Raw genomic sequence first — 25,544 nt, forward strand, 5'->3', positions numbered from 1 at the left:
TGCACAACATAACTCTGCTCCCATTGAAATCAATGGAAATTTGATTGTAGGCTTCAATAAGAGGAGACTTAGGCTAAGACTGAATGCTTGAAAATCTCAGCCTCCGTGCATGACCTATCTTAGGGTAAAATTCTCTCTCGGATCTGCATGTTATGTCTCAACCCCAGTACTGACTTAATTGAGTTACACCAAGGATAGTGTGGCCCATTGGTTGATCAAGCCTGGAGAACTCCCACTGACATCAACAGCAGATCCATGGATGTAGAATTTTGCCCTTTTGTTTTTTAGAGATGGGCCTGTAGCCATATCTTAGAGCTGAACACATCCTTAACTTTGGAGAAATCAGACCTGAACTTTGTGACATAGGCCTATTTCTGCTTGATTTAAGCTGACAAAATCTTTGTCCCTTTGATTGGAGTCATAGCTAGATAACACAACCGAATCATCAAATACAAATATTAGGAGCTTTTATGTTTGCTTTCTGTCTTGAGCCTAACAAGCAAACAACAGTGTGTTTGCAGCATTTCACAGAGAGCTTGAAGTGGGACTTTTTGTCTAAGTTTCAATTACTGTTGAACACCTTGCTTCACAAAGTTTCAAACAATGGAAAATACTCAAAGATTGAACGCTTGTTAGAAGCTAGTTTGTGTGGAAATATGAACGCAAGTGTCATGAGATCAAGTCTTTTTGCAAGATTTCCATTACTTCCTTGTTACTATCCACCTTAGGTACCTACAAGGCCCCCATTATTCTAGTATCTATGCACCACAATGTTTAATATGTGTTGTTTCTGAAGCACAGAGAGGCTAAGAACCTGATTTGTAAAGGTATTTAGTCACCTAAAGATGCAGATAGGTGCCTATTGGGAATTAACCACACACACACACATATATCAATTTCAATGGGAGGTAGATGCCTAAGCCTAAACACCTTTAAGAATCTGGCCCTAATTGATTTGTACAATGTCACACAGAAAGTCTGCAGTGGAGCAGAGCATTGAATCCAAGTTCCCCGAGCCCCTAAATCACCAGATCATTCTTCCTGTCTAGTTCTGCTCAGGGCAGAATTACCAGGGAAATTGCCTCTCAGATGATATTTGAATAATTCTGGTTTAGGAAGCAATCAATAAAGGGGCTTGATCTTGCAGCACTAAAGTCAAAGGAAGATTTTCCCATTGACTTCAATGGGCACAGGATTCAAGCATCAGTGAAGAAATAAAACAAACAAAAAAGACAACTGAACACTTTAATATCTAAAATAAGAGGCTTAGCTGGTTTCCATTCCCATTCTGAACAGAGTCACATCATTTCATAGAACTAGGGCTGCCAACTTCCTAATCGCACAAAACTGAACTCACCTGCCCACCCCTGCCCCGCCCCTTCTCCAAAGCCCTGCCCCAGCTCCCTCCATCCCCCCCTACAGTGGAGATAAGCCCAAGTCAAAAGCAGAGCTCTGAAAAAGATAGGCAGTCAACGTTTTTCCCCCAAGAAATATTTTATCTAAAACAAAAACAAAATGCTTTTGTGACTTTTTTACAATTTTTTCAAGTTTTTGTTAAAAAAATCTAATCCATGTTTCCACTGTTTTCAGCAACAGAAAACAAACACAGCTTATCAGTACCAATATTTTTTGACTGAGTGAATCAAAACAAAAAATAAAATAAAAAAATCACCATTCCTGAAAAAATTTCCATTTTACCCAAAAATCATTTTTCCAGTGGATGGGGGAGAAGCTTTGAAAGAAAAATTATTATCAGTTCTAGATCTGAACACCCATGAACTCTAGGAAAGTTTAGTTTCAAAAGCAATGAACCCACTTCAGACCTGGATTCTTTAGTACCAAAGACAGAAGTCCGTGCCACTTGAGTTACAGAAATAACTCTATTAGCTGTTAGCTGTAATAGATTAATCCTCTGTGGAACAACCTTTAGAATTATAGAATCATAGAATACCAGGGTTGGAAGGGACCTCAGGAGGCCATCTAGTCCAACCCCCTGCTCAAAGCAGGACCAATTCCCAATTAAATCATCCCAGCCAGTGCTTTGTCAAGTCTGACCTTAAAAACCTCTAAGGAAGGAGATTCCACCACCTCCCTAGGTAACCCATTCCACTCTCCTAGTGAAAAAGTTTTTCCTAATATCCAACCTAAACCTCCCCCGCTGCAACTTGAAACCAATACTCCTTGTTCTGTCATCTGGTACCACTCAGAACAGTCTAGATCCATCCTCTTTGGAACCCCCTTTTAGGTAGTTGAAAGCAGCTATCAAATCCCCCCTCATTCTTCTCTTCTGCAGACTAAACAATCCCAGTTCCCTCAGCCTCTCCTTATAAGTCATGTGCTCCAGACCCCTAATCATTTTTGTTGCCCTCCGCTGGATTCTTTCCAATTTTTCCACATCCTTCTTGTAGTGTGGGGCCCAAAACTGGACACAGTACTCCAGATGAGGCCTCACCAATGCCGAATAGAGGGGAATGATCACATCCCTCGATCTGATGCCAATGCCCCTACTTATACAGCCCAAAATGCCATTAGCCTTTTTGGCAACAAGGGCACACTGTTGACTCATATCCAGCTTCTCGTCCACTGTAACCTCTAAGTCCTTTTCTGCAGAACTGCTGCCTAGCCATTCGGTCCCTAGTCTGTAACAGTGAATGGGATTCTTCCATCCTAAGTGCAGGACTCTGCACTTGTCCTTGTTGAACCTCATCAGGTTTCTTTTGGCCCAATCTTCTAATTTGTCTAGGTCCCTCTGTATCTTATCCATATCCTCCTGCATAGCTACCACTCCTCCCAGTTTAGTGTCATCTGCAAACTTGCTGAGAGTGCAGTCCACGCCATCCTCCAGATCACTAATGAAGATATTGAACAAAACCGGCCCCAGGACCGACCCTTGGGGCACTTTGCTTGAAATCAGCTGCCAACTAGACATGGAGCCATTGATCACTACCCGTGGAGCCCAACGATCTAGCCAGCTTTCTATCCACTTTATAGTCCATTTATCCAGACCATACTTCTTTAACTTGCTGGCAAGAATACTGTGGGAAACCTTATCAAAAGCTTTGTTAAAGTCAAGGAATAACACATCCACTGTTTTCCCCTCATCCACAGACCCAGTTATCTCCTCATAGAAGGCAATTAGGTTAGTCAGGCATGACTTGCCCTTGGTGAATCCATGCTGACTGTTCCTAATCTCTTTCCTCTCCTCTAAGTGCTTCAGAATTGATTCCTTGAGGACCTGCTCCATGATTTTTCCAGGGATTGAGATGAGGCTGACTGTCCTGTAGTTCCCCGGATCCTCCTTCTTCCCTTTTTTAAATATGGGCACTACATTAGCCTTTTTCCAGTCATCCGGGACCTCCCCCAGTCGCCATGAGTTTTCAAAGATAATGACAATCATACATATTTAACCAGTGTGTTACCAACACTTCACTTGTGAAGAGACTCACTCCAGCTGTCTGAAGTACACAGAAATTAAAGTGTTTGAGTTTGATCTAAATATACCAGATTAAATCCAGAGTAGTTCCACTTAAGCATCAGTATTAAACAGGTGAACATGAGATCAGAATCCAGCCTATTTTGTAGCAAGATCACAAAAGGCTGTCAGAGAGAATTGAAGCTTGGACCTTCATTACATACAGCAGAAGCCCCTAATCATTAACACCCTTATCTTTAAATTGGAGATTGTTATAGTCACTGGTTTAGGTCAGTAGGAGGACATGTAATCATACAAACATGACCACTTGCATCTATTCTTTCTCATTTTATCTGAACAAATTCAACTACCCCTGTTCATTACCCACAGACAATATTATGCAAAGGATATTTCATTCTGATACTAATACATATGCCTTTAATTGGAGAAATTTTAATTACCAATATCTTATATTTCACATTCAAAACTAGATAGATATTTAAGACCAAATCTGGCCCTCAGTTATGCCAGTGTAAATCTGAAGTAACTCCAATGAAGTTAAATGGTTTACTTACTTCAGATTTATATTGGTTTAAGAGAGGGAAGAATTCAGCCATGAGAATCTGATAGAAATATAATATAATTTACTTTGGAAAGAAGGCTTAATCTATGTCCTTGTTTTCATACAAGTGTTTAGAAATAATTAACATTGAACTACTTCATTTATATTTCTAAAGTTACTCTGAACCCAGTGAATACAAATATGCAAATATTTTGGGGGCTCGAGTTAATTGCACCATTATCACATGATTACACATACTAATGAATGTGTTTAACACAAGCTTGTTATGGCCATTCTTCTTCACAAGAAGAATAATTAATGGAATTTAATATCACCATGGATAGCAGGTATCATAGGCTAGGGGAGGCTGATCCTCCCCAAACAGCCTGGCATGGCCCCACCCACGCTCTGCCCCCAGGAGTGCCTGAGTTCCCACACTTCTTTCCTGGCCCAGGTTGGGGCTGGAGCTGGGGCCAGATGGCTTGCCACCTGGACTTGGGGAGACTGGTGCTGGTGCCCACCCAGCGCTCCATTCACCATGCTCCAGGGTTGGGTTTGGGGGCAGTGCAATGGTGCCACCATCCCCGCACTCCAGGACTGGGGTCGGAGGCACTGCCGCACTGTGCTCTGGAGATGGGATCAGGAACCCTATGCTCTCAGGCTGGAGTCGGGGGCACTGGGGCAGCCCAGAGTTATGGGGGGGGGGGGTGGCGGCCATGGTGCGGGTGCTCTGAGCTCCGGTGGGGAAATGGGGCAGATAGGGTGGGGCCTTGGGCAGAAGGGAAAGGGCCGGGGGCTAGCCTCCCCCAATGTCCGGTTCACCTGCCGCCCATGGGTATAATCCACTGTACAGGAGATGATGTACAAAGTTGATAAGTTACAGTAAATTTACTATAGCAACTCTACTTCCCTCCCTTTACTTTCCAGAAATAGATCAGTTCCCCTGAGTTGTACAAGTTACAGATAAGCACAGCCTAAAACTTTTAGATTTCACATTTGCGTAATGCAATAAAATGCTTTTCAAATCACTAAACCCAGCGTAGAGACAATCAATCACTTCAGGCTGCCTAAAACTCAGTAAATTATGAATCTGAAGAGATTACAACTGTCATCTTCATCATTTATACTGGCAAAATATTCATATTTCAAATCCTGGTTATCTTTGAATACAATTCAATGCTATACTGTCCTGCCATCTACTAATCATGATTTTGGAAAAAGATGAATCTACCAAAGTCAAACATATATATTTTTTCTCTTATCACCGCAGCACTGTTTGCTCCAAAGTAGTTAAAGTAACACTGATGCTGCCACTATAAACTTTTGGTTTTGAGGGGATATGTAAATTGCCTACAAAATTTGCTCTGGGATGAAACTTATGCAGGGTTATCAGACTAAGAACTATTTGTCTATTTACCATTTACAAGGATCGTGTAAAAATACTAGACTTTTTGGTTTTAGTATTTCCGTCTTCTCTTGCCCTCCCTAATCCTATGCCCCATTCAAAGTTATTGCAGCCCAAATAGTAGCTCCCCTCCCCCATTCAAGGGCTGAGGTGATTCCACATAAGCCTTGACTATCTTAACTGGTGCATGAGTGGTACTTACCATGCAGCTCCTTCAGCCTGCAGAATACAAGATACAACCTGGACATGAAGAGCACTGTCCCTGAGAAAGAGAGGGAGAAGTGGAAGGAGTCAACATGAAACTTGGAAGGCAGCATGGCAATTTAGGAGATCTATGCCCAGTAGGGAGTGCCCAGAGACACAGAGAGGCAGGACATTGAGGGACAGGCAAGCTGTACAGCGTCCTTTGTCCCCTTTGTCAGCCTGGAGACTCCACAGACATGCATTCTCCAGCAAGAGGGCAAAGCAACAGGAGCCACAAACAAATCTAAGGGTTATGGCAACCATGTAAGAGGCTCCTGACAACAATCCACCGCTTTGCCCAGTGCTAACCTCTCCCCACTCCAGAAAAGAAAGAGTGGCAGGAATCACCAAGAAACTTAAGTAACAGGGCAGCAATGAGGGAAGCCCCCCTTCTTGCCCTTCCTAGCTAACCCCAGGTCCTTTCTCCACCATCCTCCACTGGAAGGGAAAAAGTGGAAAAAGTCCTCAGGAAAATGGGTATCCAGGATGGTAGCATGAGGAGTACTGTTCACAAATGCATGTCAATTGAAATGACAAGTGGCTGATTGATAGTGTTAAAGCAGAATAAGAGGAAAAAATAAATGTCGTTACCTGTTTCTCCCATAATGACCAGTCTGATCTGTTCTTGTTGTTTGCTCATGTTCAAAATAACAACACAACACACCTAAAACCCTCTCTTGAAAAAGTTCTAAAAGGTTAATGTTCTACCACGCCAGAGCTTAGACTAGTAGATGCAAACTGTTTGCTCAACTCCCTTATTGTTACTCTGAAATCTCAATTATCTAACAATCCAAAACCAGCTAGTCTCATGTGTCCTTCATTCTCCAGGAGGACATGCAAGACTGAGATTCAACTCAGAGTTGAATTATGTCAGGTAAAGTACTTGCCAATTTTGAAAAGCCACCCAGAATAGTGAACTGTAGCAATATCCCCCACTGAACCACACACACTCACTCACTCTCCTTCCTTCTGAAAAGCAAGGACATTCTTTTTTGCAGTTTTTCAGCTTTAGATTCCTTTCTAAATGAGCAATAGAAAATGGTTTCACATCTCCCCTTAGCGATCTGACAAAATAAAGGTGCAGGCTTCAGCACCTATGCCACTGGTACTATTATGCATTTCAAGCAAAAGCAAATACTGGGCTTCCTATTCCATCACTTGAAGGGTTTGATAGTCTCCACTTGTTGAAATCGTATGAAACAGCACATTCATAATGTGCACTCTCATGACACCCAATATTATCCATAGTCACGGTTACATACTGTACCCCAATAATTAACACTGATTCATTGTTACCTCAAAGCAGAGTCAAGGTTGGAATTGTATTTAGAAAGCAAATTATGTAGGGTTATGCACATTCTAATAGTCAGCTAATTGTGTATCATTATTTAGTGGTTAAATGCTTTCTCGCTTTATCTTTAGCACTGAGCAAGTTAAAGGCAAGGACAACTTTCAGCTGCCCTTTTCAACACATTAGCCTCAATTGCATTTTCCAAATACGTTATCAAAATGGTAATTCCATGCTTTCCTCTCTGTAGATAGTCCAGTATTCATAAAGGTAGCATTATTACTACAAATATATTGGGGGGAAACTATTTCAATTACTGGGAGAATATGTAACTCCAAGTCTATTTATTTCAATTTATTCAACTGTCTTGATATATTCGTGCATAGAACTTTTACAAAGAATGAATAAATTCACCTTGAAATTGTACCAATTGACTTTGGCTGGGCGAGGCTGTGAGAAGGAATCAGAATCACTTTTTGAAATAAACCCTGACAATGTTGATCAAAACAAAGTGGCTACTCATTTATTAAACTGACAGCTCAGCAGTGGTTTCAAGGTAGCAGATGATGTGGCCTGGGGTGTTAGCCATGGCCTAAGGTGAGAGCCGTGGTCAGATGCTTTTATGCTAGTCACACATTTGGAGGCTACATCTGATGGGGTAACATTTTTTAGGGCTCCAGCACCTGCTGAGATGTCAAGCAGCTGGTATGAGCACTGTCATCCATTTCAGATTGTTATTTCATGAATGACAAGATAGCCCGGAGATAATACATTTAAAACCTGTCCCATTTCTCGTTATTACTAACACTCCAATCAAGATCCAAATAAAGAAAGGTCTTGGATAGGAAGTATATTAAAATATGCATAAGACCATGTGTGTATTATATCTTTATTGTATATACCTGCATTATAAAATATGATAGGAAACATTAAAATAATGCAACATTTACAAACATAATATAAATTTTCCAATCTAATTACTTGAGCTTCTTGGATTTAGAAAGCGATATGTTTATCAGAAGGCTCCGCCACTAAATGTTGCTTGGTGTACATTAAACCAAAGGGTTTCTATAGTAAACTGCATCTAAAATCAATAGTAATTCAGTCCAGGCAAGTTCTTGAGCTAGCATAACTGGCAGCAATGTGCTCTATCAGATCATTGTTGGTGTTGACACAATGGAAATTTAAGTTAAAGGAAGTAGCAAGTGTCTATATCTGTTAGGAAAGGGGAATCAGGTGAAAAAGGAGTATGAGTAATAGCAAAATGAGATTTGAGAATAGGGTTAACTGAAGGCAGCAGAGCAGAGCCCACCAGCAAAACTGCAGATGTCATTCCTTCAGCTTTTCTAAAGGATGGGATTTTATTTCACTGAATCTAAGCTTTCCTGAAAAGTCAGTTTTAGCTTCTTCTTTTGCAGACAACATCCAGTAGTAATCCACCCATGATAGTTGTGCTGTGTTTCTGACAGAAAACTCCAGCAAGCGGCCACCCAGAAAGACAAAGGTGCAGGATTCACTCTATTTATTCCCACTAAAAGGGAGATGTGAGGCATGCATTAGCATTTCATTTGGGTTCGGAGTTCTTGTTAACTATAGAACATATAATCCTAGAATTTATGCTTTTCAAGAAAGGAACCAATTTCAGAGGCATTTGCAAATATCTGTTCATTTACTTGCATTACCTTCTTATTTATCTACATTTTAACATTGAAGTCTACATTGAGACAAAATGTAGCCGGACACCGCATAAGCCAGACAGCCTTCAACAAGAAAAAAGACAGATAAGATGCTGGAAGAATTAGGGTTAGTCCTGTGCAGGAGCAAAAGGAGTTGTGTGGTGCGTAACGTACAGATGTTAAAAGAAGAAGCCCTAATCGCGTAGTCATCTACAAAAAACTTTTCCCCCCTGGGACCCTACTAGCAGTGGGACTGAAGAGGTACTGAAAGATTGGAGAAAGCAAACATAATAGCAATTCTCACAAATCAAAAGAATAGCCAATTTGGCAATTGCTTTTATTTAAACTTAAGATCAAATTTTCAAAACTGAGCATGCTTTCTTGTGCATGGGAAAACTCCAATATCTAAGGGCAAAATACAGTTAGTGCTTCCATATACATGTATATTCGTCTAAATCAGGGTTCCTGCATGCATGCAAATATGTACTTTAACCCAAGCTTCTACTCGGGCTGCTTAATTCCAAGGCTTCCACTTTAGGACTTCTTGCCCTTCCCTGCAGCTCTTTTATCTCAAAGAGATGCTAAGATTTTCCTCTTCCTAAGCTAACACTCTCTCCTGAGTTAAAAAAAAAATCAGTTTTGTATCTCCACAAAAAAAAAAATTAAACAATAATATCCTGCAATATTAATGCATCTGAGGCAAATCTGAAATACTGAGTGGGAAAGTAAAAGCAGAGAAGCAGCAAATTAGATATGTGTCTGTAATATGCTACTGCTATAAAGATGGCTAATGGGCTGCATATAGAAAGGCATCATCATGGGAACATGGAGGCACAGTTCCTGTCTACATGGCTCTGTTGCCTCTGAACCTGGAATAATGTATTGTGTTCTGGGCACTGCATTACCATAAAGATATTCAGAACCTGGAGGGCTTGAAGAGAAGAGAAACATTTTTTTCAAGAGACTGGAGGGACAGACTTGAGAGAAAATATTAGAAGAGCTAAAGAGCAGCAGGGCTGGTCAAATTATTATTATGGAATAAATTATTAAATGAATGTATACTTTTCTTCTGCGCATGAATCCTTTGCAAACGGATTCTGATTACTAAAACTGTATTAATTACAAGCATTCACCAAGCAGTTTGAGAACAGACTTGCACTATAGTTAGGTAAACAAATTTGCATCTGAGCCTTTGCAAAATTTCGTTTAATAAAAAATTACTATAAGTACGTACATTCAGCTAATTATAATGCACACTAAGCAGTGTAGTTGAAACATAGTCAGGAGTACATTAAGACTGGGCCCAGGGGTCCAGACTTTGGCTGTCAAGGGGCCAATTTCTTATTTGTTTGTCATTATTTGCATTGTACAATTGCTCAGCTACTCCATGTGCTATTACTTTCCGCTCACTAACTGGATGACAAACATTTTAAACAGCAGAATGAGAATGATTAGAAAATCATTCTGTATATGTATGTAAACCATCGTTTGCAAGGAAAGATGGATATTTGTATGAACAGATGCCATCCCCTAAACATTTGAGGCATTCGCACAAGTGTTCTTATATAATGAAGGTCAAACTGAGCAGTCATTCAGATCAGGAACAGAACATTTTGCAGCATTCAACCAGCTCTAATGTATACTGACGTGGCTACGTAATGATTAAGGACGGGACATGATAACATCTACAAACATATTGAAGGGTGTAGACACCAAGTGTGCCTACAAAAATTTAATTTGATATTTCTGGGTATAACTGCTGCAGAAATCAAAGGATGAAATTTAAAAAGGGAAAATTAGTTCAAAGTATCAGGGGAAAACTTTCTGACAATGACAATAGTCTTGCAAGGGAAATGGTAGAAATCCAGTCACTAAGGACATTTAACCTAGAGTGGACAAAAAACTAGAAAATGTACTGCAGGGAACAATCCTGAACAGATAAGGAGATGGACAGGAGATGGACTGGATGATCTAATGGATTTTATCAATTTCTAACTTCTCTGTTCTATTACCTTATTACATCATGCTTTAAACTCTTAAATCAGAGGCCCTTGGAATAACTCGTTCCCCTCTTTAGTCCAAATTCTGCTCTGTAAATTCTGACTGTAAATCCTTCACAATTACTCTGCATTTACTGGTGGCTTATGCAATCAGAGAGGATCTCTCTAATAAGATGTAGACCACACTGTGAAAAAGTGTGAAAATCCCTGCCTTATATTATTGTACATTGTCGGTTAGCTTGTATTCATCAATTTTCAGGAGACACTACATTTTACATCATTTCTTACATAATTAAATCTTGTATCTTGCTCTTGAATTAGCTTTTCCTTCCATTAGCAACTTAGCATGGACACTGTCTAATGCCATCAGCTAATTCATCCCATCAATTCTAAATTTAGCAGTAGGAAGTAGATATTCTTTTGTGCTCTTTATTTGCAATAGATAATTTTGTTTGAGTCCTTGGAGAACTTGCTGGAAAAATTCCAGGCATTTGCATCTATGAAAAGGCTTTCACAGAGATGCAGAAAGTCTATTAGCATTTTTGACCCTTGGGCAAAAGTGTGTCTTCAAGGTCATTAAATGTTCCTGCTTGGCAGAAATAACGCATCATATTTTAGCCTCCCCTGGATTAGGGATATACTATCACTCTCTCCTTTGGTGCTTTCATATTGGTAGACCTAGTGCAGAATACACAAAGCAAGAAAATCTCATTTTAACAAAGACAGTGATAAATCCTATGATACAACAACAGGGACATAAACTTCTGTCCCATGCCTACTATTAAATTCTGTATTACATTCACCATCTCAGCTGCTGCCATTGACAATTTTCTATTTCTTCACAAGAGGAGCTCCTAACATAATGCACTTTTCTGTTCTCTGTTAGCCAGCATCTAGAACGCTTCAAAAGCCTCACAAGCAAGTTCATTCTAGGCAATCTCAGTCTGGAACTGGGCTACTGAATAATTATATGGTGTTCAGGCATGTGTTATGCATAATAATTATGCATTCTCTATAGGCGGAAAGTGATATTTGTTATTTGTCAACGATGCCTCCATTTTTTTAATACAGTTCAGTTATTCATTGCTGTTTTCCTCCCGCAGGACATTATAAAGTATTTGCTTTTCAAATTCCCCCTTTCTTTGTGTGTGCGGGGAGAACAGCTGATGGAAAAAAATCTTTTCTCAGGTAAAATAGTGTAGCTTAGTAGCTGACCTGTAGACCTCTCTCAGACTTTTATTACTCCCAGGAGATATCACTTGCTTTGTTATTTTTTGAACGTGTACCTATGTCTGTAATTTTTTTTCTCTCCCTCAGTGAAGTTGCTGATTTGGTATCAAGTTGCATTTGGATGGTTTTTACAGTACATAATGTCAGTTTTACAGAGCTCTCAAGAATGTCCCCAATTTAGTTTAATTGTCTTTTCCTGTTGTCAGAAATCAGATGACAGTTGTTCTTGGAAATCTTTCCTATGAAAGCAATGAATGTCCTTCCTTTTGCTACAGCTGACATGCTACATACTTGTACTAACACCCTGACAACTGCACCAGTATCATTTGCAATTTACTATGCAAACTCTTCCACATATTCATTTTATGTCATTATTGGAAGTCAGTTTCTACAGCCCTGTCCCTTGCTCTGCCTAGTTCAGAGGTAAGAGGTTAGCTCCCTTGTATCTCAAACCTCCTTGAAGATGGGTTGTATACCACATTGCTCATACTTGCCCTGAAAGAAATGTTTTCTTTTGCCTCACACTGAACTCCTTCATTCATTATGCATTTTTTTCACTACTCACAGCCAAAAACACTCTCCTCGCATAATGTTTGGTTTTATAGTTGATTTTGTTGTGGATTGGTCCTGCTTTGAGCAGGGGGTTGGACTAGATGACCTCCTGAGGTCCCTTCCAACCCTGATATTCTATGATCCGATGATAACCCACCCCAAATAAGTTCCTTGGTAGATAATAGAGGCTGCATGCTGTAGTTTAAAACATGCTTTTCCCAGTCAACTCTTCAGTCTTAGAAAGCACACTACATGTATCTACGTGTCTCTAGTAAGTGCTTTAACAGAGAAGCATTTTTATACAATCTGAAAATGCCCAGGAGGCAAATTGTTCTATTAAAGTTCATAGGCAAAATCAACTTTTGGCGGGGGAGGGTTATCTGTCTTTTCCAAATTCTTTATTACTGTGTGATGGCAGGAGAGAAAAAAAATCATGGTAAATAATCTTTTCATGTGTGTTTAGTAGCTGACAGCTTTCTGTAGATTGATTTATTTATTTCACATTACAGTTTATTAGAACTACAAATCACAGCAGGGGTCAATTAGTGTAACTGTAAATGTTTTTATGGTTGTCAACTAGGTTTTAGACATTAAAGCATTGTATAATGTCTTGAATTGTAATGTAAGCAATTCTCTATTACTGTAGGACTACTAATTTTCTTTCAAGAAAAAGGTTGGGTTTCATTCTTTTTTTCAATTTCCCAAATTTGTTAGGCTTTGCTGGAGTTTCTCTCTGGCTCACATGAATAGCTGGAAGATACTGCTGTTGCTTTTGAAGTATTTTCTATATTTATTCTTAATTCCCATTTCAGAGGTCGTGTGCACTTATAGGTTAGCAGGAAAAAATACTAATGGCAATGTAAAGTGCAGTAACCTGGCATTACACAGGAAACAGACAGGAAGAGGTAGATAACATAGGTGGGGAAATGATGAAAAGTGTAAGAGGCAAATTTGGCTGTGGGGAGAAGGAAAAAATGAATTAGAAATGCAGAAATAGATATACAGAGATCAAACAAAGGAAAAAACAATAGAAATGGGACAAAATTTCATGAATAAAGAGAAATGGAAGTTTAGAAAATCTCTGAGAAGCCAATCCCTCACTGTTAGCATGGGTGGAGTTGAGCAGTGAGGCTTAATACATAAGCCAATTGCCCAGTGAACTTCTGAGAGGGTAAACAAGCGAGCTTCAGAGCAGCTGTCTTTCTAGGTGCAGTTTTAACCTACATACCATAATGACCAGTGATGGATCAGTGGCCGAGATCTGCAATGGATGTACCATATTTTCTTTTCTACTCAGGTCAGAAGGGATTCCCATCATCTCAATCAAAATGGAACTAATTGTTTAGAGGCCAGGCTAGCTAGACTAATCAGAAGGGCATTAAACTAATATGAGAAGAGTAGGGTGAAAAAGAGGGAACAAACGATCACTCATTTAGCACAAATTCAAGATGTTGAGTACAAAAATAATCAAGACATAATGCATGTGAAGAAATTCTTTAATTATCTATTCACGGATGCTAGGAGCATGGGTAATAAACAAGAGGAATTGGAATTACTCATTTATGAGCATAAATTCAACTTCGTGGCTATTACTGAAATCTTGTGGGAAGATCTGCATGACTGGAATGTTAAAGCAATGTTCTTATGTTCAGTGTTATAACCTATTTAGGAAGAATAAAATGGACAAAAGGGAAGGGCAGGGGGAGTGGCACTCTATCAAAAACAACATTACCTGTTTCTGACTCAATGACAATGATCTTGAATGCTTATGGATCAATGTTCTACAAGATGGTGTACCTATTGGTGTCGGCTAGCAACCAACAAATAACACTAGATAAATCACACTAGAGAATGACTGGCTCCTTAAGCACCTTTCTATTTATGTAGGGGGAAAAAAGAGTGACATCAATCTAAGTGACACAGGCTAGAGGTCTCATGTCCTTGGCATTTCTAAAAATCATAGATGACAATTTCCTATATATATATATATATATATATATATATATATATATAGGAAATTGTCATATATATATTTGGCAATTATTTAAGAATACTTCAATAGATGCTCAAAAATCCACAATCAACAAAGATGACTACACTGGTTAAAACACCAACCTGGCTTAGACTGGAAGTGCTATAAAAATAATAATAAACATATATAATATATGGAAGAAAGAGTAGTTGATAGTAACCGCTTAGTTTTTGTCCTATGTGAGAGCAGTTTAAAAAGCCCATCAAGCATCTCCCACTATCCCACTGACTGCCAAAACTAGAAATGGAGTATGAGTATGACACTGAGTTACTAAGATAATTCTTTCCCAGGTGTCTAGCTGGTGGGTCTCACTCATATGCTCAGGGATTAACTGATCACCATATTTGGGGTCAGGAAGGAATTTTCCCCCAAATCAGATTGGCAGGGACCCTGGGGGGTGGGGGGTCTCCTTCCACTGCAGCATGGGGCATGGGTCACTTACTGGTTTAAACTAGTGTAAATGGTGGGTTTTCTGTAACTTGAAGTCTTTAAACCATGATTTGAGGACTTCAGTAACTCAGCCAGAGATGATGGGTCTATTACAGAAGTGGGTGGGTGAAGTTCTGTGGCCTGCAATGTGCAGGCAGGCAGATGACCACGACGGTCCCTTCTGATCTTAAAGTCTATAAGTCTATGAGTAATGAATATAAATCAGATGCAGGGAATTGTAGAAAACTGATAAGGAGAAATTTTTGCCCAGCAGAGTTAAGGACAAAAAGAAGGCAGGGATTTTTTTGTATTGTTTTTAAGTATATTAGGAACAAAAGGAATTCTAACAATAGTACTGGTTCCTTAATAGATGGAAATGGTATAATGGTCAAAATAATGTGGAAAGTGTGTTCAATAAATATTTCTGCTCTATATTTAGGGGAAAACAGATGACGTAGTCATATCATATGATGATGATGATGATGATGATAACTACGAACTTTCCATTACAATAGTAATTTTAAAAGATTTTAAACAGCAGCTACTAAAACTACATATTTTTAATCAGCAGGTCAGGATAATTTACATCCCAGAGTTTTAATGGAGCTGGGCCATCAGAATCTTGGGATACTGGGGAAGTTCTCGAAGACTGAAAGAAATCTGACGTTGTGCCACTATTTAAAAAAGGTAAATAGGATGACCCAGACAATTATAGGCCTGTCAGTCTGGCATTAATCTTGAGAAACATAATGGAATGGCTAATACAGGACTTGAATAATAAAGAGTTAAATAAGGGTATTTTAATTAATGCCCAGTCAGCGTGGGTTTATGGAAGACAGATCTTGTCAATTAAGTTAATATCTTCTTTTGATGAGATTATAAATTTGGTTGATAAAGGTAATAGCATTGATCTAATATACTTAGACTTCTGTAAGGTATTTGACTTGGAACTACATGACATAGAATAATACAGTGAGGAATCTATGACTCTGAAAAGGACCTATGAGGTCATGATGGATAATCAGCTGAACATGAGTTCCCAATGTGGCCAAGTGTGATCCTTGGATGTACAAACACAGAAAACTGGAGTAGAAGTAGGGAGTTATATTACCTTGGTATTTGGCAGAGGTGTGACCACTTCTGGAATACTCTGTCCAGTTCTGGTGTCCACAATTAACAAGGACATAGATAAATTGGGTTCAGAGAAAGCGACAAGAACGATTAAAGGATTGGAAAACATGCCTTAAGGTGAAAGGAGTGTAAAATGCACGATGGTGAAAGGTGTTTAGCTTAAAGAGAAGATTAACGGGTGACTATCACAATCTGTAAAAACCTAAAGGTGCAGGCTCTGACCAGGAGGTGCTTAGCACAGGCGGCTCCTGGCCAGTGGCGTAGCAGGGCTCAGGCAGGCTGCCTGCATGCCGTGGCCCCACGCTGCTCCCGGAAGCGGCTGCGGCCGGCTGCTGTTGGCACATTTCCATGTGTCCCTTGGGGGGAGCAGGTTTCCAGCTAATGGGAGCTGTGAAGATGGTGCTGGGGGTGAGAACAGTGCACAGTGCCACCTCCCCACAAGCAGGGGTGCGCAGAGACATGCCTGCAGCCAGGGCCGGCTCTGGCTTTTTTGCCGCCCCAGGCAAAAAAGCCTCCCACCGCCCCCCCGCCCCCCCCCCGGAGGGCGGCGAGCCCCGCCGGGGAGAGCAGAGCCCCGGCAGCCAGAGCGCCGGGGGGAGGGTGGCAAGCCCCGCCGGGGCTCCGCTCTCCCCGGGGGCCAGAGGCTGCGCCGGGGGGAGGGCGGCGAGCCCGGTCGCAGCCATGCTCTCGGGCCGGAGCGCTGTGCCGCCCCCCTCCAGGTGCCGCCCCAAGCACCAGCTTTGTGGGCTGGTGCCTGGAGCCGGCCCTGCCTGCAGCTGCCGGCCTCTTCTGGGAGCGGCATGGGGCCACAGCAGGCAGGCCCTGCTGTGCTGCTTCACTTTTTAATGGCCTGGATATCACGAGGGGGTAGCTAAAGAGCCTGGAGGGCTGGATAGACATGTTAGATGGGCTGGATCTGCCCCCGGCCATAATTTACCCACCCCTATTCTAGACTATGCTGCCTGAGTTGTATCATGATTGGATTACTCTTGACTGCCAAATATTAAAAGCGTGCCTCTGACCATACAAGACAATTGACAACCCGTGCCAGGAAAAGCTTAGTCTAGGAGGGGCATAGAAAGTAGAGTGTGAGGCCCTGAGGAAGGAGTCACTTACATAACTTTCCTCAAACTTTCAATTCTGTTCGTTTGTTTTGGGGGCTGATTCCTAACAAAAGTAGATCTCTCAGAGGGATTTGAGGAAAGGGTTGTTGCGTTGGTATCTGGGGTGTGGGAGGGAATTCAGTGCACAGAGGATATAGAGTATCAGAGGGGTAGCCATGTTAGTCTGGATCTGTAAAAAGCAACAAAGAATCCTTTGGCATCTTATAGACTAACAGAAGTATTGGAGCATAAGCTTTCGTGGGTGCCACAGGACTCTTTGTCGCTTTTTACAGAGGATATAGAGATAGAAAAAATAATGAGCAAGGAATAGAAGATCAGGGTGGAAAGAACACAGGGGTAAGAGGTCATGGTTGTGTTAAGCAGAAGGAAAAATATGCTTTAGAAAAGAGCCTTTAGAAATATTGTATTGCCTGTATATAAATCCGTGGTATGCCCACATCTTGAACACTGTGTGCAGATGTGGTCACCCCATCTCAAAAAAGATATATTGGAATTGGAAAAAGTTCAGAAAAGGGCAATTAAAATTATTAGGGATATGGAACGGCTTCCAGATGAGGAGAGATTAGTAAGACTGGGTCTCTTTTCCAAGCCAAAGACTAAGGGGGGATATGATTGAGGTCTATAAAATCATGACTGGTGTGGAGAAAGTACATAAGGAAGTATTTACTCCTTCTCATAACACAAAAACTAGGGGTCACCAAATGGAATTAATAAGTAGGTTTAAAGCAAACAAAAGGAAGTATTTTTTTCACACAATGCACAGTCAGTCTGTGGAACTCTTTGCCAGAGGATGTTGAAGGCCAATACTATAACAGAGTTCAAAAAAGAACTAGATAAGTTCATGGAAGATAGGTTCACCAATGGCTATTAGCCAGGATAGGCAGGGATGGTGTCCCTAGACTCTGTTTGCCAGAAGCTGTGAATGATGATTGCCTAATTGATGATGTTTGATGATTACCTGTTCTTTTCATTCCCTCTGGGAATGGCCACAGTCAGACGAATGGCCATTCTGGGCAAGGTGAACCTTTGGTTTGACCCAATAGGGCTGTTCTTATGTTCTTATTCCCTATGCTATATTTTCCAGTGAGCTACCCAACTCCATTTTAAATACATACATATATTCCAGTTAAATCTCTCACATATTAAGGTCAATATGAGCACATTTATTCTTCAGCACCCTAACTTTGCTACTTTTGAGGTCATAATTCCACCATCTATGGCATATTACCATTGTCTTCATATGGAAAGACTCTGAGATCTAAAATACAAATATCTGTGCAAGATACAGGTACTTTATACACCCTTAGGAATGCCAAATGTTAAAAAAACTAAAATAAAGTTAAGTGTTTAATAGAGAGCATTCTTTATCAATGGCATAGTTATTCACTAATTATTCTCTTTGTGCTTTCAAAATATGGCATAGTGTTTGTATTTGTAATAGCTCTTTCAATTTTTATATGAATGCCTATCCAAAAATATTTGTCTAACCAAAGACCCACTTTGTGTGTAAATGATTATTAGACTGGAACATTAGAAAAGAACATAAGCTATGTTTTTCCTGAGAAATAATGAAAGCATATTTGATAAATAATTCATAATTACCTACTATGCATAATAATCACTGTTAATGTAACAGCTTGACAAAAAGATCAAGTTGTCCATTAGAAAATAGCGTGCACAGGTATGTAGTGCAATGGCTCACAAATCCGGGAACTATAAGATCTGAGTTTATGCATAAGTGGGGCTTCTCCTTGGTTAGTGTGTCTAATCAAATCCTGCTTAAGCACATACAAACATACCTCAAAGTGTTTTTCCCTCCTTGGTATTTTTTACTGACTTGCATACTATTCCACCTTCATGATATAGGATACAGACATGTTTATCTACACATTCCTCAAAGATGTTGTCAATATCATTCTCGATTTGGTGGACAGAGTAAACTAAAGACTATCTTCAACCATCAGAGGGATAGCCGTGTTAGTCTGAATCTGTAAAAAGCAACAGAGGGTCCTGTGGCACCTTTAAGACTAACAGAAGTATTGGAGCATAAGCTTTCGTGGGTGAATGCGCACTTCATTAGACACAGGACCCTCTGTTGCTATCTTCAACCAGTGCAGCGTAGAACATTGCCAAGCCATTCAGTCATATGCGAAGAAGCCCACCTGACTATAGCATGGCTGCATGCTGCACTTGTCTATCAGCATTAGTATTCATTGCAGAGAAAGTTTTTCTGACCCACCTTTTAAAAAAATTAGCTGAATTCTTTCAAGTGATTGAAGTTCATTTTGGTTTGAATTGTGGATTCTGTTGTATTTGAGAAAGAGAACGAGCTTTGTGTTTGTAAAGGTGCTGCATGGAAAGTGAAGTCTTATTTGATCCACTGAACAGGTAAAGCAAAGGTAAGGCAGCATACATTTCTCTACCCTGCTTCACCAATAAGCCTTGTCCATGCTCTGGATAATTCATTCCTTGGGATTGCTTGGCAGTTGAGTTTTCATATCCTGTTTAATGTTTCTCCTCTCCTGTGAGACTTCCAGTAGAACAATGTAAATTGTGGTGGGTCCACTAAGAACTGAACTGACATTAATTAGTTTTACTTTCTTAATTGAAACTGCCCAAGAAAAATTCTTATTAAAAAACAATAGATCTCTCCCAAACACCTCTTTCAAAGCTGTTTGATGTCAAAGGGTCTTTCAATTAATTTCAGTGGGCTTTGCATCAGGCCCCAAGACAGTTGGGGGCTGTATACTAAGGAAAGCCATAATATTCAGAATTCTAATAATAAATGTTAAGTACCTCATATCAAAATCCCATTGTAACGGTGTATTGCAAATGACTGAGAGAAAGTCACTTAATTTAGGCCATGTCTACATTACAGAGCTTACAGCACCACAGCTGTACTGCTGCAGCTGTGCCACTGTAAGGTCTCCTGTGTAGCTGCTCTATGCCGGTGGGAGAGATCTCTCCCGACAGCATGATTACACCACTCCTAATGAACAGAAGTAGCTCTGTTGGCGAGAGATGCTCTCCCGCTGACATGGTTTCTGTCCACACCGGTACTTATGTCAGTGAAACTTATGCCAGTCAAGGGGGTATTTTTTCATACCTCTGACAGACAAAAGTTTTGCCAACAAAAGTGTTAGTGTAGACAAAGCCTTAGCTATGCTGACAAGCAAAGTAGTCTTTCGACAGATTCACAGTGCAAATTTTGTTTCCGAGATTTGGCAAATCAAAGTGCTATGTTTGCTACCAGATCCATAGGAGGTTAACATTCTGATTATGAGCCAAATCATCCGGGAGGAAAAATTTAATCAGAAAAATGTGAACGATAATTGGGAATTGCTTAGAATACTTTACTAGATACCCTAAAAACCACAATCAAGGAAGAAGACTGTATTTTTAGATGGTTTAAAGGGGAAGTGAAAGCAGTAACAAAAATAAAATATAACAAATGGAAGAAAGGGGAAGTAAATATAAATCAGGTGCTAGAAACTGTAGAAAATTGATAAGGGAAGCAAAGGAACATAATGAGAGATCTATGGCCAGCAGAGTTAAATACAAGAATAAGGAAGGTTTTTACAGTATATTAGGAACAAAAGTAATCTTAACAATGATATTGGTTCATTATTAGATAGAAATGGTAGAATAATGCAGAAAAGGCAGAAGTGTTCAATAAATATTTCTGTTCTGTATTTGGGGGGAAAAACAAATGATGTAATCATATGATGATGATGATAACACTCTTTCCATTCCAATAATGTCTCAGGAGGAGGTTAAACAGCAGATACATTCAATGTCCCACAAAAGCAAATTAGGATAGTGAAGAATCTGAATTTAGAGGACTGAAAGTCCATTAGTATTAGATACACTGGGGCTAGGTCTACACTACCCGCCTGAATCGGCGGGTAGAAATCGACCTCTCGGGGATCGATTTATCGCGTCCCGATGGGACGCGACAATCGATCCCCGAATCGACGCTCTTACTCCACCAGCGGAGGTGGGAGTAAGCGCCATCGACAGAAAGCCGCAGAAGTCGATTTTGCCGCTGTCCTCACAGCGGGGTAAGTCGGCTGCGATACGTCGAATTCAGCTACGCTATTCACGTAGCTGAATTTGCGTATCTTAAATCGACTCCCCCCTGTAGTGTAGATGTACCCTGGGAAATACAAAGCAATATTAAACACTGGAGGAAATCCAATCCAAGTTCACATTGCACAAGAATGAATCATAATAAATATAAACAAGAGAGAAAGATCTTTGAGAGAGAAAAGACATAGGAAGAATACTACAAGGACATAGACTGTCAGCCTGCCGCTACAGAAGACATGCGACATGCGATTTGGAAATGACAGCTTCGCTAAAAAGACACAGACAGGTGAGCAGGATGAGTCACAGATATAAAAGCAGCTACACCAAGCTCAGAAGGTCAAAGAAAAGACTTTCACAATTATGTGGAAGATACTATTTAGTACTTAAACTTCTATGCTTATATCCTGGTAAACTAGAGCTATGCATAGTATCTAAACTCAGTCTTTAATTTTGACTCCATTTCCTAAAAAAAAAAAAAACATTGCCCTGTTACAGATGAAGCTGGTAATGATGCCAGTACTGAAAGTTGCATAACACTATCATAAGCCCCCATATCTAGTTCTTATAACTTTTTTCACTTTTAACTGTTTGACCTGAAGTTTTCTATACTTGCTCTCTGCCTCAGTCTGAGTATTTAGGAACGTATAAGCCAAAACTGTTGAACCAGGAATAGAACCCACAATTCCTGACTGCATTAAATTCAGTCCTTAATTATATAATCACACATTATTTGTTCTTTCTTCAGTGCACAAGCTAGACAGAGAAGGAGGCAGAGAATTGTAAAAAACAAAATAAAATAAAAACCACCAAAAAAACCACCGGGGTGGGTTTTTTTGGTTAAGATTCTGGTCTAATTCTGCCTCTGCCACAGACTTCCTATGTGATGTTAGGCAAGAAGCAAAAGGGGACTGAATTAAGATTGTACAAGCAACATTTACTCCAACATTTCCTAACTTCTAAGTGTTTGATTTTGCTATCAAGCCCCTAATTTTCTTGTAATCTAGTTTCTGTATGTAAATTTAAATAAAGGAGGATTTAACTGTCTTATTTTGGGATCTGTGCTGTAACCTAGTCTCAGAAGGGAAAACAAGCTTGGGGTTCAGACAAACTGGAGTAGGGATAGACATTCCCTTCTGGTGCACTCATGGGAAGCCTCACTCCAGGAAATATTGTCAAGAAACTGGGTAACTCTGCTAAGGCTATTTGGAAAAGATTAAAGACAAAGAAATGTTGTAGGCATGGTGCAGCTGAAGGTTACAGAAATGCTAAAATATCTCCAGACATACTATATGTTCAAAGCCAAATAAGTGTCATATTTGTAAAACACAGTTCAGCTTTATGGTCTTCATAAATGGGTTTTATAACTATTAATAAACAATAATAATGTTACCTTTATGGATGTGCAAGTAAACTATGATTGTCCAAATATCCCAAAGGACATCTGAAATATTTGGGTAATCATAGTTTCTGATAAATGAAATTAATTTCTACAAAGACTGTAGATTTGGGGACATCTACAAATGTTGGGTGTTCTGAAATTTTCCTTGGGGGGTAGGTTACCTTTATTGGCATAATTTAACCTTTAGTTAAAGCAGAACCATCACATATGCTAAACATCCAGAAACAGAAATGCATTCATTTAATTATATCCAATACAAAACTGCCTTTTACTAGTCTTGAATAAACTAGATCAAACATATGGCCCTAGTAGAAGTACTTTGGATGCACTCATGCTTTGCATTTAATCCATAAGCATTTGTGAATAATTTCTAAACAATGCAATGGTTGAGACAGTGCTCACTGGGTTACTTATGTTCAAAGTATTTCAGAAGTAATACTGTGGAAAGAGTAAATGACTTTTCAAGGATGTTTAAAGTGGGAGAGAAGTCAGTGCAATCAAGTCACTGGCATTAGCAGTATGATGCCATTTTGACAAGGCCTATAATTCAGCACCAACAGTATTTCACTCTGTTTACACAGAGTCCTTTGAAGTGAACACATTCCTTTAATGTAATTATCTTTCCTCAAGGGATTGAGATGATGAGGAGCGTATTTAATATCGGTGATTACTGTAAATGGAATGGATACATTTAAGAGGATAATAATGGACAAGGGAAAGAGGTATTGGCCGAGAAAGTAGGTGAAGGGCAATCTGGACATACTAGATTTAGGGCAGGTCTTCACTACGGGGGGGGGGGGGGGTCGATTTAAGATACGCAAATTCAGCTACGCGAATAGCGTAGCTGAATACGACGTATCGGAGCTGACTGTGAGGACGGAGTCAAAATCAACCTCCGCGGCTCCCCGTTGACAGCGCTTACTCCTGCCTTTGCTGGTGGAGTAAGTGCGTCGATTCGGGGATCGATTGTCGTGTTCCGACGAGACACGATAATTCGATCCCCGAGAGATCGATTTCTACCCGCCGATTCAGGCGGGTAGTGTAGACCTAGCCTTAGTTTATTTCATGACCTTCACCTAATTTACCAGAAGGCCAGGAGAAAACCTAGAGACTGAGGGAATTGGGAAAAGAGTAAAAATTAATCTATACATGTTTTAAATACTTTATTACTCTGGAAACTAGCTATACAAATGTTTCATATACAGCCTCTTTGCACACTCTGCAAAAGTGTGAGATAGAATCACAGCCTCCATCTCTATTCTTCTGGGATGGCACAGAGCCCCAAAGGAGGTAGAATTGGGCAGAAGGTGTTCCCAGCCCCTAACTACCAGCCAACAGAACAGCAAGGGACTGAGGGAAAAAGTTGCATGCCCACAAAGGGAGTGGAGGGTAGGGGGAGATACAGGCTTTGCACTATACTTTCCAATGATCTGTGCCTAAATGGTATGCTCCAAATCTAGGATTGTTAATTCAGAGTTTAGAATGCATCTTCCTTTGTGTCTTGTACAGCACACACTGTCTTTGCTCAACAAACTATAACTATTATTGTCATTGCTCAACAAATGCTCAACTGTAAGTATCCTTTTGGAGTGGATGGGAGGGTCACAAGAAAAATGATGCAAGGGTTCAACCCTTAGGGTGTCACACTAATCACTTATCTGCTGTATATCATGTTCACTTTCCTCATTGCACCGAAATGAATCTCTTGATATAAACTGAGTAGAAAGCTTAAGGGAAAATCCTATAGATTTTAACAGGGAATGGAATGTTCTATAGTCAGCAAAACACCACTTAGAAGGAAGAAAAATCTCTAAAATTCTATACATTGGCTTAAAAGTCTGTAGTGAGGATAGAACTTAGTTAAATGCTATAGAATTTTGAGTAATATCTATGGAGCCCTAGGTGGTTTAAAAACTATTACATGCTATCAAATTTTTCATAAAAAGGGAAAACACTTGAATATAGGAATAGTGATATTGCCTATCAAAGGCCAGCAAAATATTCCTGAAGACAATGATAATATACATTAACATCCCTTAAATTATTTAAAGTAATTATTCTTCAAATAAATTATTCAAATACATTATTCAAATAAAGAAAATTTGTCCCCCAGGCTGGGCTTTTTAAAGGATTTAGGCACCAAATTTCTATTGAATTTCAAATTGATTTCCTTTTGTGCTTATTTATGAGACAGTGTAAACATTCTGCTTACGCAGAAACTGCCATAGAGTAGCCCCTCTACTGCCGTGAGTAAATCACTGTTCTGGACTTGAATAGTATCTCAATACTGTTCTTCTTAGTGAAGCTAGGAAGGTCCTGGCCATTAAAAGAGAAAGGAATACAAAAGAAGCATTAGGGATACAAAACACTGCTTTAAGATAAAACAGTCATCTGCCAAGGTGGCACTGCTGGTAATATTTTAGTTCTGTGAGTAAGAAACACTCTGTGTGAGAAAACCTACTTTCAAAGCATTAAATGTGTGCTAAAAGGGTCCCAATATAAAATCAACCCTTATTAAAAATTCCTATAGAACTGAATTGATTTTAACCCAATAGGATTCTGTAAAAGTCACTCTAAAAAGCTATAGAATTCAATAGAGAATAGTATCCTCTCTCTAGGGTTTTTTTTTTTTTAATATTTTTAAATATCCTGTAGACAAGATACAACTTTCTGATCAGTTGCATGGGACTTTTCCATAAAGAACAATCCTTACACTTGAAAGAGTGACAAGAGTTAAAGTACCTTGTACATTATTTGAGCACCACCATTATGATTTTATGCTAAAGGCAACTCTATTGTGCGGGTTGAATGGTTACCAACTCTTGCATTCCTCATGCAGTCCAAAGTCCCTCCCCTTGCATTCACTTAAATACAATGGGACTTTTCCCTGAATAAGGATTCAATAGGAACTACAGGATTTGGCTCCAAAAGAATAAGACTGGACCTTTGGAAAGTTCTTGTGCCTGATTTAC

Source organism: Chrysemys picta, chromosome 8, assembly GCF_011386835.1.
Source record: "Chrysemys picta bellii isolate R12L10 chromosome 8, ASM1138683v2, whole genome shotgun sequence".
NCBI classification, from domain to species: domain Eukaryota; kingdom Metazoa; phylum Chordata; order Testudines; family Emydidae; genus Chrysemys; species Chrysemys picta.